We start from the raw sequence: 17,911 nt of genomic DNA on the forward strand, positions 1-17,911 counted from the left end.
AGGGGCTCTCAAAAGTGTGGTCCCTAGACCAGGAGCCTCAGAATCCCCTGAGAACTTGTTAGAAAAGCAGGTTCTCAGACTCCACCCAGAACTACTGAATTGGAAACTCTGAGGGTGGGTCCTAGCAGTTTATATTTTAACAAGTCCTTCAGGGGATTCTGATGCAGGCGAAAAATTGAGAACCACTGCTCTAGGGCAGGGTTTCTTAACCTCCTTGTTCTTGACATTTTATGCTGAAAGAGTATTTGTAGCCGGAGCTATCCTGTGCATTGTATCCTGTTTAGCAATCCGCTAGCCTCCACTCACTGGATGCCAGGGGCATCCTCCAGTTGTGACAACCAAAATGTCTCCAGACATCGTCAAATGTCTCCAGGGGATGTTCCCACTGAACCAAGGGTTCAAATCACCCTCCCTTCCCAATCTAGACTTTTCTCCTCTTTATTTCACTTGGGGTTTCATAAATCAGATAAAAGTAACTGTGAGTGAGTATCTCGTGGTTTCTAGCATACTGCCTTGTTTCATTTTGTGTTTCATATGTGTACTTTTCCTATCCCTAGCTATTCCATTTTGGGGCCAGGCAGATAATAAGCTCAGTGCTTGATTTGTTTTAACAGTTTATTTAACCACCTAGCATTAATGCCCCATTTTCCTGGCCTTTGTACAAAACTCCTTAACTTTTCAAAAGAGTGATCTGATTTTTTGTTTCCCCCAGAGACTTGAAGACATTTCTAGGCTGTGAAAGAAATGAGTGGGTGGGGGATTCAGACACTATCATAACTAAAGTGGGAGTAGGGTCTAGGCGGCAGGTTCTGCTCTTGCCCCCTCCCTGCTGAGAGCACCCAAATACCCAAGTGTCATTGTGAAGAGGATAGGTGTTATTGTCTATGCCTAGAGTAAATTGGTTTGGTTGAATGAATTTGCCTTTCGATAGGAATATTCCTTCCTTTCTATTGCAGCCTGCTTCCTCTTTGTATATCTACTGCCTTGTATCTCTCTTGCATACCCGGTACATGGCAAGCCTGCCCTCCAATCCTGTATCTGAATGACTCTGTCCTCATTCTTCATGAAGCACTGTCATTAGTATCAGGGACCATAATGCAGACTGAAGAAGGTGCTGGGTCAATGGGAATACCACTCTCCATTCCAGCCCCTGGGCTACTGAGAGAGGTACAAGTCAGAGGAGAAATCATGGAAACCAGCCTTCAACTGAAGAAAGGTGCTGGAACATTTAGTTTTTGTCCAGTGTACCAGTCTGGGAGATGAAGTGTCTGCTCTTGAGCAGTACCAGTAAGCTCACAGGGCATTTTTCCTCCCCACTCAGGCCAGGTGGCCAATTAAAAGGCAGCCAACTGGAAGGCTTACCATAGCTTTCTAGTCTAGATGGGCCTTAAAACATAACTGGAAAAACTAGCAATATAGTGCCAATTTATTCAGGTTTCCATACACAATTTCACATAACTAGTGACATGCAAATTGGTTCTGCTACTTCCAAAGTAGGCAACATCCTTAAGTGGAAATTAAAAAACAGACAGCACCACCACACGTTCATTTTACAATTATAACTGAAATTCTGACACCCAATCAAGTATGGAATAGTGCTGATAATGGCAACAAAAGATTTATTAACTAAACTTTAAACCTTTTAATAGGACTCTCAAGAAATTGTTTGGTTCAGAAATTTGCAAAAGACTATGTGGAGAGCAAGAATTAAGCAGAAAACATGCTGCTAAAATAGCTTTGGCCAGTAGGAGTTAATTAATAAATGACTCAGTTTTTAATAATAGAAAATCAGTTTTATCCTATCCCTACTAAATTAATGTTAATCAAATATTTGCAAAATATGCCTAAAGCATCCCCAGGCCTCAAGCCTTCCCTGCCCAGTTCTGCAGAAAGCTCCTACACATGTACTGCATTCATTAACTCAGGGAATGAAGGCCCCTCCTACTTTCTCACTGTGGCACTATGGCTTGCTTTGTGTGTATCTGTGTTTCCAGACACCTTTGGGTTCCTGTCTTGGCTTTCCCTTCTCACTTTTTCTCTAGACCTTATAGCTTGGTTCCCATAGGAGCTGCCAGTAGGAATTTCCCCACACTCCTATCTTTAGAAATTCTGTTCATGTGTACCTGCAGCAGCAATGAATCTCAGTCCCAAACTCAGGTGTGCATGAAATGTAGCTTTCTTAATTTTCTTTAAGTTGTTATGGAAAAAGAAAGTGCAGACTCAGAATTTTTAATTAAGTCTTTTCTGTTTATAAGAAGTGTGTTACAGGAAGGAGGAGGTAGAGAAGTACTCACTAGCCAGAGGCTGAGACCTACCATACCCCTGATCCTATAATGTCAGGGTGAATTTTATATATGAGTACAATCTAAGATTCCTTCCCAAGAATTGTCTTGTGATAGCAGGGAATGAGGATCCTCAAGATCCTCAGATGGAGGTATTGAGACCTAGTAATATTCAGCAAGGTATAAGTAGTCCTAAGTTATCAAACTTCCAAAAGCATACTTAAAAGAGATGCTGGTAACATCCATTTGAAAGGGGTGATGTCACTGTGTTAGTCTAGTGGAATATTAGAGATTTATCATTATGCTGGCACTTTTTCTCTTCTAATTAGTAACATGGGACACCACCCTGAGATCATGACATGAACTGAAATCAAGAGTCAGATGCTTAACTGACTGAGCCACCCAGGTGCCCCTGATGTTGGACTTTTTTAAAGCTTTAAGGGCATGTTTGAAATTTTGTACCATAAAACAAAAGTTGAGTTCATGTTAAGAGGAATTCCACAGGGAAAATGTATTCTGGAGCATTTTTTAAAAACTATGGTAGTAGCAACGTCCTTATTGCAGAAGAAAGCCTTGGGGCCTCCAGGAAAAAAAGGTACATGACAACTAAGAAATGGGAGTATCGCACTTCCTGGAGACAGTCAATAAAATCAATTTGTGGATAGGTGAAGGTTCTTTAACCTACTTGTGTCCTATATCACATTTGTAGCAGCTTCTTTGCATTATAATTAGCACAAAGTAGCATGTGCACACTGAGATGATACTGTATTGGAAAATCTCATAATAATTCCAGCATTTTAAACTTATTCCATTATATATTCCCGTTCACCCATTGTGTGCTGTAGGATTCTGGTCAGGGTATAGTGAACAGAATCTAGAGGAGACAGGTTGCTGGCCAAGCAGGCTTCCTCTTAGCGAGGCCCCATCATGTTGATGGGACAGGTAGGACCTGGGGAAAGAACAGAGGGGCTTCTGCTGTGAGCTGACAGTCTGTGCATCTGTGTGGGAAGCAGTGTTAACAGCTGTATCACCTTGAGCATGTACCAGTACTTTAGTATTTTAACTCTCCTGTCTACCAAACAAATCTGCCTAGAAACTAAAAGTTTCTTAAAAATTAAATAAATTCATAAAAATGACAAGCCTTAAGGGTCTTAAATGTGTCAATACTGAAAAACACAAGATTTCATTTTGAAATCCAGACCCCAAATTAATTACACACTTAACATTAGGTTTACAAGGCTACCACTGACAGGGCAGATCTTTTCATGTATCACAAATACATAAAATATCGAATATGCAGAGCTTTCTTCTTTACACAAAAATATAAATACAATGGGCTATCTCTTTTAAATATCTCTATAATTCTAAATCATCCCACATAAAGAATTACCATACCAACTAAATAAGGATATTTACTACCAGAGATTTAGGCCTGGAGGCTGACTAGATTCTCATTTATGACCCTGGTAGTAGGGTATTTTAACCCTATTTATGGTGTTCTGTGAGTGATCCATAACCTTAAGAGATGAGTGATCAGCTACTTAGCCTACTTCCCTGGATTAAGGTTTTATACATTGCATCATAAGGTCTACGGCTTCCATTCCAATTGATAAAACCTCATATTGATGTATTTCTTCTAACTCTAAAGAACTTGAAAATTTATGGGATCCTGAGGTATGTTAATACTTTTCACACTCACTCATGTTCTTAAACCATAGAAATCTTAAGAGTACTTAAATTTATACCCAACTGAGTTCTAGATATTTCACCTGGCTTTGTCTGATTTGAGACCACAAACTATTCTGATATTCCCCTGGAGTCAGAAAATGCCCTCCAACTGATGTATTTACTATTTTAATTTCTATATTCTCCATTGCAACAATAAATTAATCAATATTGCTTCATGAATGAGAAATAATACTCCATGGAAATATGCATTCAATTCTATTCACTGTCTTTTACTTTTTAAAAAATATTTTATTTATTCATGAGACACACACACACACACACACACACACACACACACAGACACAGGCAGGGATGCAGGCAGATAGAAGCAAGCTCTATGAAGGGAGACCGATGCAGGACTCGATCCTGGGACTCCAGGATCATGCCCTGGGCCAATGGCAGGCACTCAACCACTGAGCCACCCAGGCATCACAATTCACTGTCTTTTAAAAATCACTTCTTATATTTTCTCTTTGTGTATCATTATAGAAATATGGCTTCTCATATATTTAATCAACTATGGTCATTATGTTCTCTTTTAAAAAATCATTTTATGGCCAGTGGGAATCCTTTTTAATTGCTCTTTGGGGGTGCCTGGGGGGTGCAGTCTGTTGAGCATCCAACTCTTGGTTTCAGCTCAGGTTGTGGTCTTGGGCTCATGAGATAAAGCCCTGTCTCAGGCTCCATGCTCTCTCCATCTCCCTCTGCCCACTGTGCCGCACTCTCATTTTCTCTCTCTCTCTCTCTCTCTTTTTCTCTCTTTCTCTCTAAAATAAAAATAAATTTGCTCCTATGTCTTCCTCATACTATCCACTAATCATCAAAAGCTTTGTTGCTTTCTGGCATAAGATTTTCCAGTCTTATATTGTACGTTTCCGACCCAGACGGGAATCACTCATTTCTCCAAGGACCTGATTCCTTTTAGTGGAAAAATAGTATTAGACCAGAATCTGAGCACTAGGGGGCACTGGCGGGGTTTCATTGCTCTTGGGTCATTTCAATGAACAGAGCTAGAAAAGATTTTGTGCTTTTTCTTGTTTCATCTTGGTATTTCCAATTCTTTTCTAAAAGTAAAGAATTCCTTCCTAAATTTTTGATTCCTAATATAATAAATGTAATTATTTGTTTAGTCTGATAAAACAAGAGTTCCAAACAATACACATTAAACAATAAAATTATGGAACAAAGTTAAAGATTTTCAATACAGTTCTTTTTGATCTTCGCTGCATCCCATTAAGAATGTACAGTCATATTTCTTCTAAAATCACTCTTAGCTTGTCGTTCTGTGTGGTTAAATAAATTTATCTGATAGTTTCATTCAATTATTTGCTTTCAATTTGAAGGCCTTAATTTTTAGCCATTGATAATTCTTAGGCTTTAGAAAGTGAAGGTCTCTACTACTCTGCATGGTAGAGACAGGAACTAAAGTGGACGGGGGAGGGTCTATATATCTGTCTACCTAAAGATGATGGAAAATTACAAATGTTCAGTTTACAAGGTTCTGTTCCATATAGAATTGTACAAGATTCATGTATATGATTTTTGGCTGAATGAACCAATTCTGACTCCTATTATATAATATCTAGTAATATTAGAACTTCACATTTTCAAATATTTTTAACTCTACTGTATTTTGTCCTTATCTTAAAACTACTTAATTTCTTGCTCTTTTCTGAGCTACACGCTCTTCTCCTTTGTGATATACCCTTAATAATTACGTTTCATGCTATGTATTATTAACTAAACTTTATAGTATATAAAATTATTTTTCCAATTAGTATTATTTTAATGAAGTGACATTCATTATCTTTAACTTTCTGTTAAGGATCAAGATGATACCTAGAATATTAGAATTCCGTATGATTACCAAAAACACTAAAGTTTGAAGGTTTTGTCCCAAACCCTCCTTTGATTCATGACTCACAATTCAGATTTTACTTTGTATATATTACCAATATCCTTATTTAATTTTATCTACTTGTGTTGAAGAATTTTAGTTTCTTAGAGGCTCTTGGATAAGTACCTTAATACTATATGAATTCAAACTTCTAAAAGCCAATTTAAGATGTTAGAAAATACAACCAGAGTATATAAAAATGAAATATAGTAATTACTGGAACACACATCTTTAAAATCTACCCAGAAGCTTCAAGGAAATTTTTTTCCTTTAGATTTGAAACATTTCCAGATTATCTGTCTCTGTTAGAATTTGTGAGACAAATTTGGAATTAGAACAATTTCCATTGAGATCAAAAGGTTTAGATTATATTTACAACAAAGCTCTAGATATCTTCATTTCAGTACAGAATTCCTAATCCTTGCATGGGATCAAATATGCCATGCCCCCATTCCTGATTTTACATTCTGTAAGTCTACATATGATTGCATTCTTTAATTTTAAGGCAAACCCAAATTTCATATTTTCATTATGTGATGTGCTTTACAATCACCTTTTGGAATTTAAAAGGTATTCATTACTAAATTTCCACATAAATTATACATGTATACAAAAGCAAGATTTAAAAATTAATATTATATATCAGAAAAAGTGATTTAAGATGAACTAATCATTAAGATGAGATTTTGTCCATGTCTTATAATCCTTTCCAGCACTTCCAGCCAGGAAATTGGGGGTACTTATCTCTTGTGCTTTGGCCTGAGGAGCACCAATAGGAAGTCCATCTATTCTAGAGATGAATACACCCCCAATATTTTGAGGTTCTAATGTGGAATATTCACAACAAAAGTCCACTGACAGGCTAGATTCCTACCTGAAATTGCAAAGCCTTTCTGAGCTGAAAAGAACACCAATATAGAAGATTCTCAGGCAGCAGAGGGAGCATGAGTAAAAATAAGGTCTTGCTACAGGTGTGCACTCACTCTGTATCCTCTTATTCATCTCCACCTTTCATTGGGGGGGGGTCTATATTGCCTTTTCTTCTGTGGGGTCTTGATGTCTCCTTAGGATAAAACCTGAAAATTAGGGGCTCTAGGCTCTTCTATTTTGAAGATCACCTCATTCTTTAGCATCTTGCTTTTGCCCTGCAGGCAAGGTCAGAAAGTGGGATGAAGAACACCTGTCTCTCAGGCTCTTACTTCCCCCAGCTGTGGGATTACATCTTCCTTCATAGGTGGGGCTATTCCTTGTCTTTTCCAGGAATCCTCTCCTCCTAAGGGCTTTAGCTTTGGGAACTTAAAAGCCAGAATAATTGGCCAGCTCATTGTTTTCTACTCTGCCACATGCCTCTTCTGAGACAATAAGCACAGAGCAACAACTTCCATTTTGAATGAAGAGAAGGGAAAGAGGAAAATGCCAGGGGGAATCCACCCCCACCTTCTAAATTAATAATTAAGAAAGCACTATGATAGTCACACATCCAGGCCCAGGGCCTTTGGAAATAAAGGCTATAAGGAAGGATTGCATCTTTGGAGGGTTATGCAAATCTAAGGTGTATATGAGCCCCAAAGATCTGTGAGAACAGTGTTATAGGGAGTCCATTAGATATAAAAAAGGAAGAAGCATATCAAGGGACCATTTTAGGGAGAATTCAGGAAGACTCCTTGCTTCTAGATTTAGAAGTTGTATTTAGCATCTCATTACTCTAAAAGACCATTTATCTCCTTTGTTGTATTTTTTTCTCTTTGGAAAGATTGGTGGAAAAGAGAAAGAGAATTCCCCAGCTCTTTGAGAATTTTTGAAAGAAAATAACTTTTCAAATCTTACCCCACTCATTGAGTGACCTCAGGGAAGAAGGTGGGTGAGTTGTTTTCAACTAGTGGGGACCACCCCCCACAAACTCTCCCAATGTCCACTGTCAGTGCCTACAAAGAAGACAGAAAAATACCACTCTAGGAGATGACAGGGAGATAGGGAGAGACAGGGAGAGAGTTTTTGTTCTACCACAAACCCTTTCTTTTAGCTTTATGATCAAGGCTAGGGAGGTTGGCAGTACTGGCAGTAGGAATCTGTAACCAAATCCTGTGATGGGGAAGAGGTATGATGGCCCCAGGAAGGAAAGTGCAGGGCAGAGTAACACAGGGGAGGAATGAGCCATGGCTAGCCTGGCGAGAATGTGGTCATCTACTTGGCAGTGGAACTGATCAGTGCATGGTACATTGCTTATCTCGTAAAAAAAAAAAAAATCTCAGGATGCCTGGGTGGCTTTTGTTGAGCCTCTGCCTTTGACTCAGGGCGTGATCCCAGGGTCTGGGGTCGAGTCCCACATTGGGCTCCTGCAGAGAGCCTGCTTCTCCCTCTGCCTATGTCTCTGTCTCTGTATCTCTCTCTCTCTCTCCCATGAATAAATAAATAAAATCTTTTTAAAAAATCCTAAATGCTCAAGTATAGCCACATCCTAAAACAATAATGATAAGCTGAAATTTAATCAATTAAAACAAGAAAAAAATCCACCCTCAATGCAGTGAGGTAGGACTGTAGCATCCAAAAAATATTTGGGTAAGAAAACAATTCAAGGACGTTGAGGCAAGTGAAGTTGCCAATTGACTAGATTCTCTTATAATTTTCTCAGAAAGACTCCAGAAGACTGATCCTTTCCATAAGTCTTTATTTTCTACTTTATTTCAAAAGATAGAGCTAGACTGTCTCAGACTAATTACATAAAACAAAAACAAAAAACAAAACTGGTTATGAGAGCTTGCTGGAAGTCTGATAGTGACCTCTATGAACCTATTATCTATTCCAAAAAAAAGTAAAACCAATGCCACTGGACTGACATACAGAACGAAATTGGAGAAAGCTTTTCCAGAAGCTCTTAGGCTATCATGTATGGAGAGGCATTCACACAGGCTTACTGGTCCAAAAGCCTGTTAAAGTCGCAAGCATTTACTGTGTGTTTAGTAATTATGGAGCACACTTATGCTAATGAGACCAGATTTACAGATTAGCAATGCATTTTAACGATTTAATTATAATCCTGAAGTGATATACAAGGGATGAAATTGTACATTGCAGTGCTGTTACTGATCTGAGCTGCTTTGTTTTCTTATATTTTTAAAGGTGTGCACACATGCATGGGGCGGAGGAGGAATGAAATTTATAGGAGTTCCAGGAATGCTCATGTAATAGATCCCTGGCTTATAATAAAATAACTAGAGCAGAAAAACTGCAGCATTGTAAACTCAACAGAAGAGATTTCTAAGAAGTGTTTAGTTTCTGAAAGGATAAACTGAGTAAGGGACCATCTACCTCCAAATGCCACCCCCTAGTAAAAGCCAGTCAATGAAGGATTTTGTTGAAATTAGCATTTAACCAGTGTTAAGGCATAGTAAACCACTGAGAGTCAAAGACAATGTACTAGTAAATAGCTTTTAAGAAAATCATTTATCTGAATTGCTTATTTAGCATTTACTGTCATTTAGTTGAGAGCATAATCTCCAGGGGAGCTTGATTGAGGTTTAGTAGAGAGAAAAGGAGAAAGAGTTGCAAGATGAGGAATGTTTAGGCCTTCCCTGGCTTTGGGTGTCACAAGCATGATGGCATGAGGGCCAGGGGACAGAATCAAAGATAAACTTTATCCATTTCCAAATTTGACTGTGGTTAGTTCTATTATTCACTTCACCAGGAAACCTGAAACTAGAGAGATAATCCCTTCACATTTTTAGAACATTTTTCTAAGTTTGTAATGAGCACTGTTTGTTATCACTTTGATCTTCACTTTGATCTGTGAAGTTATCAGGGTCAGGTTTTATTATATCCATTTGGCAAATCGCCGCCTGCATTTTCATCTTCTCTTTTGCGGTGACTCATTCTTCAGTAGGGAGGAGGCTCAAGGAATTGGTTAGGTACTTAATCTGACAACTGGAAACAGAACATTTACTATGCTATCTGGATTACATTTTAAAAATTGATTTATTGAAGTATAATTGACATACATGATATGACTACACAGTGTCAAGTATACTATTTGATAAATGTTGGTATATGTTTACATCTGTGAAACCATTACCACAATCAAGATGATGAGCATATTCAATACTTCTTAGTTTCCTCATGCCCCTTTGTAATTCATCCTGCCCTGCCCTCCCTGCTCTTACTGTTTTTTCTTTCTTCTTGTTCTGAGTTTTATATGCTTCCTTCTAGTTTCTTTTTTTTTTCTTCCTTCTAGTTTCTTAAGGTAGAAGCTGAGGTCACTGACTTGAGATCTTTCTTCTCACATAGGCATTTAGCACTAGAAATTTCACTTTAAGTATTGCTTTGGTGGTAACTCCAGCCTTGGAGAGGTTGTGTTTTCATTTGGTTCAAAATACTTTCTAACTTCCCCTTTGAATTCTTCTTTGACCCACCGATTATGAGTGTAGTATTAACTTTCCAGATATTAGGGAAATTTCCAGATATTTTCTGCTACTTATTTATAATTTTTTATTGGAGTTCAATTTACCAACATATAGCAGAACACCGAGTGCTCATCCTGTCAAGTGCCCCCCTCAGTGCCCATCACCCAGTCACACCAACCCCCTGCCCACCTCCCTTTCCATTAGCCCTTGTTCCTTTCCCAGAGTTAGGTGTCTCTCATGTTCTGTCACCCTCAGTGATATTCCCACGCATTTTCTCTCCTTTCCCTTTTATTCTCTTTCACTTTTTTTTATATTCCCCAAGTGAATGAGACCATATAATGTTTGTCCTTCTCCAATTGACTTAATTCACTCAGCATAATACCCTCCAGTTCCATCCACATTGAAGCAAATGGTGGGTATTTGTCGTTTCTAGTGGCTGAGTAATATTCCATTGTATATTATAGACCATATCTTCTTTATCCATTCATCTTTCAATGGACACCGAGGCTCCTTCTACAGTTTGGCTATTGTGGACATTGCTGCTATAAACATTGGGGTGCAGGTGTTCCAGCGTTTCACTGCCTCTGTATGTTTGGGGTAAATCCCCAGCAGTGCAATTGCTGGGTCATAGGGTAGCTCTATTTTTAACTCTTTGAGGAACCTCCACACAGCTTTCCAGAGAGGCTGTACCAGTTCACATTCCCACCAACAGTGCAAGAGGGTTCCCCTTTCTCCACATCCTCTCCAACATTTGTTGTTTCCTGTCTTGTTAATTTTTCCCATTCTCACTGATGTGAGAGTCTCATTGTGGTTTTGATTTGTATTTCCCTGATGGCAAATGATGTGGAGCATTTTCTCATGTGCTTGTTGGCCATGTCTATGTCTTCCTCTGTGAGATTTCTGTTCATGTCTTTTGCCCATTTCATGATTGTATTGTTTGTTTCTTTGCTGTTAAGTTTAATAAGTTCTTTATAGATTTTAGATACTAGCCCTTTATCTGATACGTCATTTGCAAATATCTTCTCCCATTCTGTAGATTGTCTTTTAGTTTTGTTGATGGTATCTTTCGGTGTGCAGAAGCTTTTCATCTTGATAAAGTCCCAATAGTTCATTTTTGCTTTTGTTTCCCTTGCCTTTATAGATGTATCTTGCAAGAAGTTGCTGTGGCCAAGTTCAAAAAGGGTGTTGCCTGTGTTCTCCTCTAGGATTTTGATGGAATCTTGTTTCACATTTAGATCTTTCATCGATTTTGTTTATTTTTGTGTATGGTGTAAGAGAATGGTCTAGTTTTCTTCTGCACATGGCTGTCCAATTTTCCCAGCACCATTTATTGAAGACACTGTTCTTTTTCCAGTGGATAGTCTTTCCTGCTTTGTTGAATATTAGTTGACCACAGAGTTGAGGGCCCATTTCTGGGTTCTCTGTTCTGTTTCGTTGATCTATGTGTCTGTTTTTGTGCCAGTACCACACTGTCTTGATGACCACAGCTTTGTAGTACAACCTGAAATCTGGCATTGTGATGCCCCCCAGCTCTGGTTTTCTTTTTTAATATTCCCCTGGCTATTCGGAATCTTTTCTGATTCACACAAATCTTAAGATGATTTGTTCCAACTGTCTGAAGAAAGTCCATGGTATTTTGATAGGAATTGCATTAAATGTGAAAATTGCCCTGGGTAGCATTGACATTTTCACAATATTAATTATTCTAATCCATGAGCATGGAATATTTTTCCTTTGTGTCTTCTTCAGTGTCTTTCAGAAGTGTTATGTAGTTTTTAAGGTATAGATCCTTTACCTCTTTGGTTAGGTTTATTCCTAGGTATCTTATGCTTTTGGGTGCAATTGTAAATGGGATTGACTCCTTAATTTCGCTTTCTTCAGTCTCATTGTTAGTGTATAGAAATGCCACTGATTTCTGGGCATTGATTTTGTATCCTGCCACGCTGCCAAATTGCTGTGTGAGTTCTAGCAATCTTGGGGTGGAGTCTTTTGGGTTTTCTATGTACAGTATCATGTAATCTGCAAAGATGGAGAGTTTGACTTCTTCTTTGCCAATTTGAATGCCTTGTACTTCTTTTTCTTTCCTGATTGCTGAGGCTAGGACTTCCATTACTATGTTGAATAGCAGTGGTGAGAGTGGACATCCCCATCTTATTCCTGATCTTAGGGGAAAGGCTCCCAGTGTTTCCCCATTGAGGATATTTACTGTGGGCTTTTTGTAGATGGCTTTTAAGATGCTGAGGAATGTTCCCTCTATCCCTACACTCTGAAGAGTTTTGATCAGGAATGGATGCTGTATTTTGTCAAATGCTTTCTCTGCATCTAATGAGAGGATCATATGGTTCTTGTTTTTTCTCTTGTTGATATGATCTATCACATTGATTGCTTTATGAGTGTTGAACCAGCCTTGCATCCCGGGGATAAATCCCATTTGGTCATGGTGAATAATTTTCTTAATGTATTGTTGGATTCTACTGGCCAGTATTGTTGAGAATTTTTGCATCCATGTTCATCAGGGATATTGCTCTATAATTCTCTTTTTGGTGGGGTCTTTGTCTGGTTTTGGAATTAAGATGATGCTGGCCTCATAGAACAAGTTTGGAAGTATTCCATCCCTTTTATCTTTCGGAACAGCTTTAGTAGAATAGATATTGTTTCTTCTTTAAACGTTTGATAGGATTCCCCTGGGACGCCATCTGACCCTGGACTTTTGTGTCTTGGGAGTTTTTTGATGACTGCTTCAATTTCCTCCTTTGTTATTGGCCTGTTCAGAACTTATTTATAATTTAATTCCATTTGAACAGTGAATATAATTTTTATGACTTGAATCTTTTGATTTACCAAGACTTGTTTATCAAGACGTGTCCATAATATGGTTGTCTTGGTAATGTTCTATGTATACCTGAAAATAGTTTGTATTCTGCTATTGAGTAGAGTGCTCCATAAATATCAATTAAGTAAGGTTGCTTGGCAGTGTTCTTAAAATATTTTATATCTTGATTTTCTGCCTAATTAGTTTTGTCAGTTGCTGAGAGAGAGGTGTTGAAATGTCCAACTATAATCGTGAATTGATCTATTTATCCTTGCAGTTTTTTCAGCCTTTATTTCATGTGTACTGAAGTTCTGTTTTTAGGAGCATAAATGTTTAGGGTTGTTTATGTCATCTTGATGAAATGACCCTTTTATCATTATGAAATAGTTTTCTTTATTCCTGGTAATATTCTGAAATCTAATTTTCCTGATAGTAATACGGATGCTCAGCTTTCTTTTGATGAATGTTAACATGATGTATATTTTCTATCCTTTTACTTTTAACCTACCTATATGTATCTAAATATATGCCTATATATTTAGATATGAAATGTGTTTCTCATAAGCAGCATCTAGTTGGGTCTTGCTTTTCTATTTAATCTGATGATCATGGCCTTTTAATTCAGATATTTAGACCATTTACATATAATGTGACCATTGATATTGTTAGGTTTAAATCTGTCATCTTGCTACTTGTTTTCTGTTTATCCCATCTGTTCTCTGTTCCTCTTTCCTATTTTTGTGCATTATTTTGGATAAATTAAATATTTTTTATGATTCTATTTTTATAATTTTTATTTCCTTTGTTAGTTTATTAGCTATAACTCTTTGTTTTATCTTGGTGGTTACTTTTGAGTTTATAGAAAACATCTTTAACTAATCACAGTCTGCCTTCAAGTTACATTATACTACTTCATATATGGTATGAGAACTTTACAATATTTTATTTCTATTTCTCCCATTCTTTGTGCTTTTATTGCCATACATTTTACTTTTATATATGTTATAAATTTCACACTACCTTGTTATTTTTGTTTATATAGTCCATTATCTTTTGAAGATATTTTAAAAATAAGAAAAATCCATATATTTACCATTTCCAGTATTCTCTATTCCTTGTTTAGATACAGATTTCCACCTGGCATCACTTTTTATTTTCCTGACCCTAACTAGTAATAAGGAGGATCTGCAGTCTCAGAATTAGGCTCTTGAGGAGGAGTAGTAAATAATTCTTGTTGATAAAAATCAAGGTTTGGTTTTAGAGATAATGACCTTCACGTATGTGGTCATAGACTTTGCTTTGGAAGAGTTTGAAAGTCTGAACTCTGAAAGTCTGAACTCTGTTCAGAGGGGTCCAGATATTATTACTTTAATGGAACAAAGCAAAGAGCCCTGGATGGTTGTGAGAGAAGAAATAAGAAGTGGGTACATAATGACATCTTGGAACTTTGCCTCTTGCTAAAAGACTTGGCCTGTAATGGTTCTTTCTGACATGGCCCACTTAGGGAACTCTTCATCAGATTCAAATATGGCAAGATATTTCTGAGCAGTGTAATGTATGAGTTTTTAAAAATTCAACAGTGTGACTGATATGGATGATATCTTGTGTGTATGGTATGATATGGAATAGGACAGAAGAAATAGGAAGCAAGATCTCTGCTTATCTTTTACACATTGTTACACTAATCCACATCAAATATGATGAGGCTCTGTTATGGCACTGGCAATGGAGAATAAATAAATTAATATAATGAAGGTAAAATTAAAAAAAGTTTAGATACTAATGTGATGTGAGGAGAGGGAACAGAATATTTGAGGGTGTTTCTCAAACACTCAAATGTATGTATGCTGTAATTTCCAGGATCCCATTTGAATTTTCTAAGAGTTTTTTTTTTAAACAATAATGGTCTCCAGAAAACCACAGGCTTCTGGTATAGTTACTTAAGGTCATCAGATTCAAACCATAAAGTTGGCTTTTTCATAGAGTTACCCCTAATTTCCATTCTACCCTTCTTCAACAGTAATAAGAATCACCAATTTCTTGTTGGGCTTATGACCATCCACAAAAAGAACTCCTTTATTGTTGTCAGATGTAGCCATATTATGCCAATGGGATGATAGTAGAATTTTGTGGCAGTTTTGAGCAACTTCTCTTAAAATTAGCATGTTCGGTCTTCTTTTTTCTTCCTCCCCTCCTCATTCAGTTTCTGGATGAATGTAAAGTCCCTGAAATTTTAGTGGACCACAACTGCAATTGCAAGTTTTAGATTGCCTACCTCCAGACTTTCATGTAATAGAGAAATGAACTTCAGATATTTGAGGTCCATCTTATAGCCAAACTTAGTTCTTTTTTAAGATTTTATTTATTTATTTATTCATGAGAGAGAAAGAGAGAGAGAGGCAGAGACACAGGCAGAGGGAGAAGCAGGCTCCATGCAGGGAGCCCGATGTGGGACTTGATCCTGGGACTCCAGGATCATGCCCCGGGCCAAAGGCAGGTGCTTAACTGCTGAGCCACCCAAGGTTCCCCACCAAACTTAGTTTTAATTGATATACTAGGTTGCTGTATGTTAAGATTAAGAACAGTCAACACACCCTTCTATCTTGTCTAGCTCAAAAACCATTGGCTTATAAAGAGAAAGATTTCTTAAGTGTATTCTCATATAAATACTCATCCCCATCTCATGAAGATGAGAAAAAAAGAGATACATTTTTTCCACTAGAGTATGTTATTCTCTTGTCAGTGATTCTCCAGAATGAATTCCCAGAAAGTGTTAAGTGATTTGTTGAAATAATACATGAACTTTGAGAGAACAGGCTTTGGAGGAGGACTTGTTGCTGCTTGGACAATCCCTATAGCCCTATTATTTGATGTAATGGGATGAACAGCATTTAGGAAGAGAGAAATTCCCATGATACTTGGTGTATTAGTTTTCTATTGCAGCAAGTGGTGGTCAGAATAATGGCCTCCCAAAGATGTCCACATTCTAATCTTCAGAACCTCTGAATGTGTTACCTTATATGACAAAAGAAACTTTACAGATGTGATTAAATTAATGATCTCAAGGAGATAATTTCGAGTTATCTGAGTATGCCCAATGAAATCATAAATTTCCTGATAAGAGGAAGGTGGGAAGGTCAGAGTCAGAAGGAAGTATGATAAAAAAAAAAAAGAGGTCAGAGAGACAGACAAAATGTTGAAGATGGAAGAAGGGTTCATAAGCCAAGTAATCCAGGTGACCTCTAGAAGCTGGAAAAGGCAAGGAAACTGATTCTCCCCTAAAGCAGGAATGCAGCCCTGCCAACACCTCGATTCTATGACTTTTGACTTCCAGAATTGTAAGATAATAGACATGTGTTGTTTGAAGATACTAAGTTTGTGGTGAGGTTCTATAGCAGCAATAGAAAATTAATATACCATGTCACAAATTAGCACAGTTAGTGAGGTAAGACAGCACACATTTATTATCTCAGTCTCTGTAAGTCAGAAGTCTGGGCATGGCTTAAGTAGGTCTTCTGTACTGCAATCAAGGTGTCACCCAACTGTATTCTCATCTGAAATCCTGACTGCGAAAAATCTATTTCGAAGATCGTTTAGTTTGTTGCTAGACTTAATCTTGCAGCTATTGGAACTCAGTTTCTGTTTTCTTACTGGTTGTGGACCAGAGGCCACTTTCAGCAACTAGAGGCTATCTGCAGTTACTTTTCAGGTAGCCCTTCTATAGCCTTTTTACAATGTGTGTGTGTGTGTGTGTGTGTGAGAGAGAGAGAGAGAGAGAGAGAGAGAGACGGAAAGAGAGAGAGAAAGAGAGAGAAAGATATCATAGGAGTGACAGCCCATCCCTATTGCTATATACCTATACCTATAAATATATATATATTATAATGTATATGTATAAATATAATATAGCGTAATCATAGAAGTGACAGCCCATCACCTTTGTCATTTCCTCATATTGAGAAGCAAATCAGGAGTCTAACGCTCAATAGAAGAGGATTATGTAGGATGTGAACATGGGGGCCAAGCTGTTTGCCACATTTGGCACTAAAAATCACAATACTTAATTAGTCCTATCAGCTGCTATGTAGTGAGATTTAGAATTGGGCACAGCTTTGAGCTTGGCAGAGATGGGAAAGCTAAAGTCCATGGGAATAAATATATATATATATATATATTCATTGTGCTAGAATGTTCAAAGCAACCTTATTTGTGACAGCTAGTAATAAAGAAACTACCCAATTCCCTTCAGTAGTGGAATGGATAAATAAATTAGTATTACTTTGGGTGAATATATAATTAACAGAAATGAGAAGGATCATTCTAAAACTATATTTGACCATTTGAATGACCCTGTAAAACACAATAGTGAGCAAAGAAATTAGACATAAGTACATATTCTAGGATTAAATTTACATAAAACACAAGAACACAAGAAATTTATGCTAGTAGAAGACAGCATAGTTATCCTTGGGTGATAGTGATTAGAAGGGAATGGGATCTTTTAGGATACTAGCAGTAGTTTAATTTTTGGTCTGGGTACCAGTTACATGGATGTATTTAGCTTGTGAAAATAAACTGCTGGACACTAGGGTTTGTGTGTTATATATATAATTCCTCAATTAAAAGCTTTTCTTAAATCCAAACAGAAAAAGAAAAAAAAAAAAAAGCCAAGGTTTTGAATGGTGGGATCCAATGAGATGTGTGAGAATGGCCTAAAGGCAGCAGGAACTATAGTGGAATGGACTGGCCAATCCTTTCAGGAGAAGGGCCTGGGATTATAGTCAGGGACCTGCAT

This window comes from Canis lupus, chromosome X (assembly GCF_048164855.1).
Source record: "Canis lupus baileyi chromosome X, mCanLup2.hap1, whole genome shotgun sequence".
NCBI classification, from domain to species: Eukaryota; Metazoa; Chordata; class Mammalia; order Carnivora; family Canidae; genus Canis; species Canis lupus.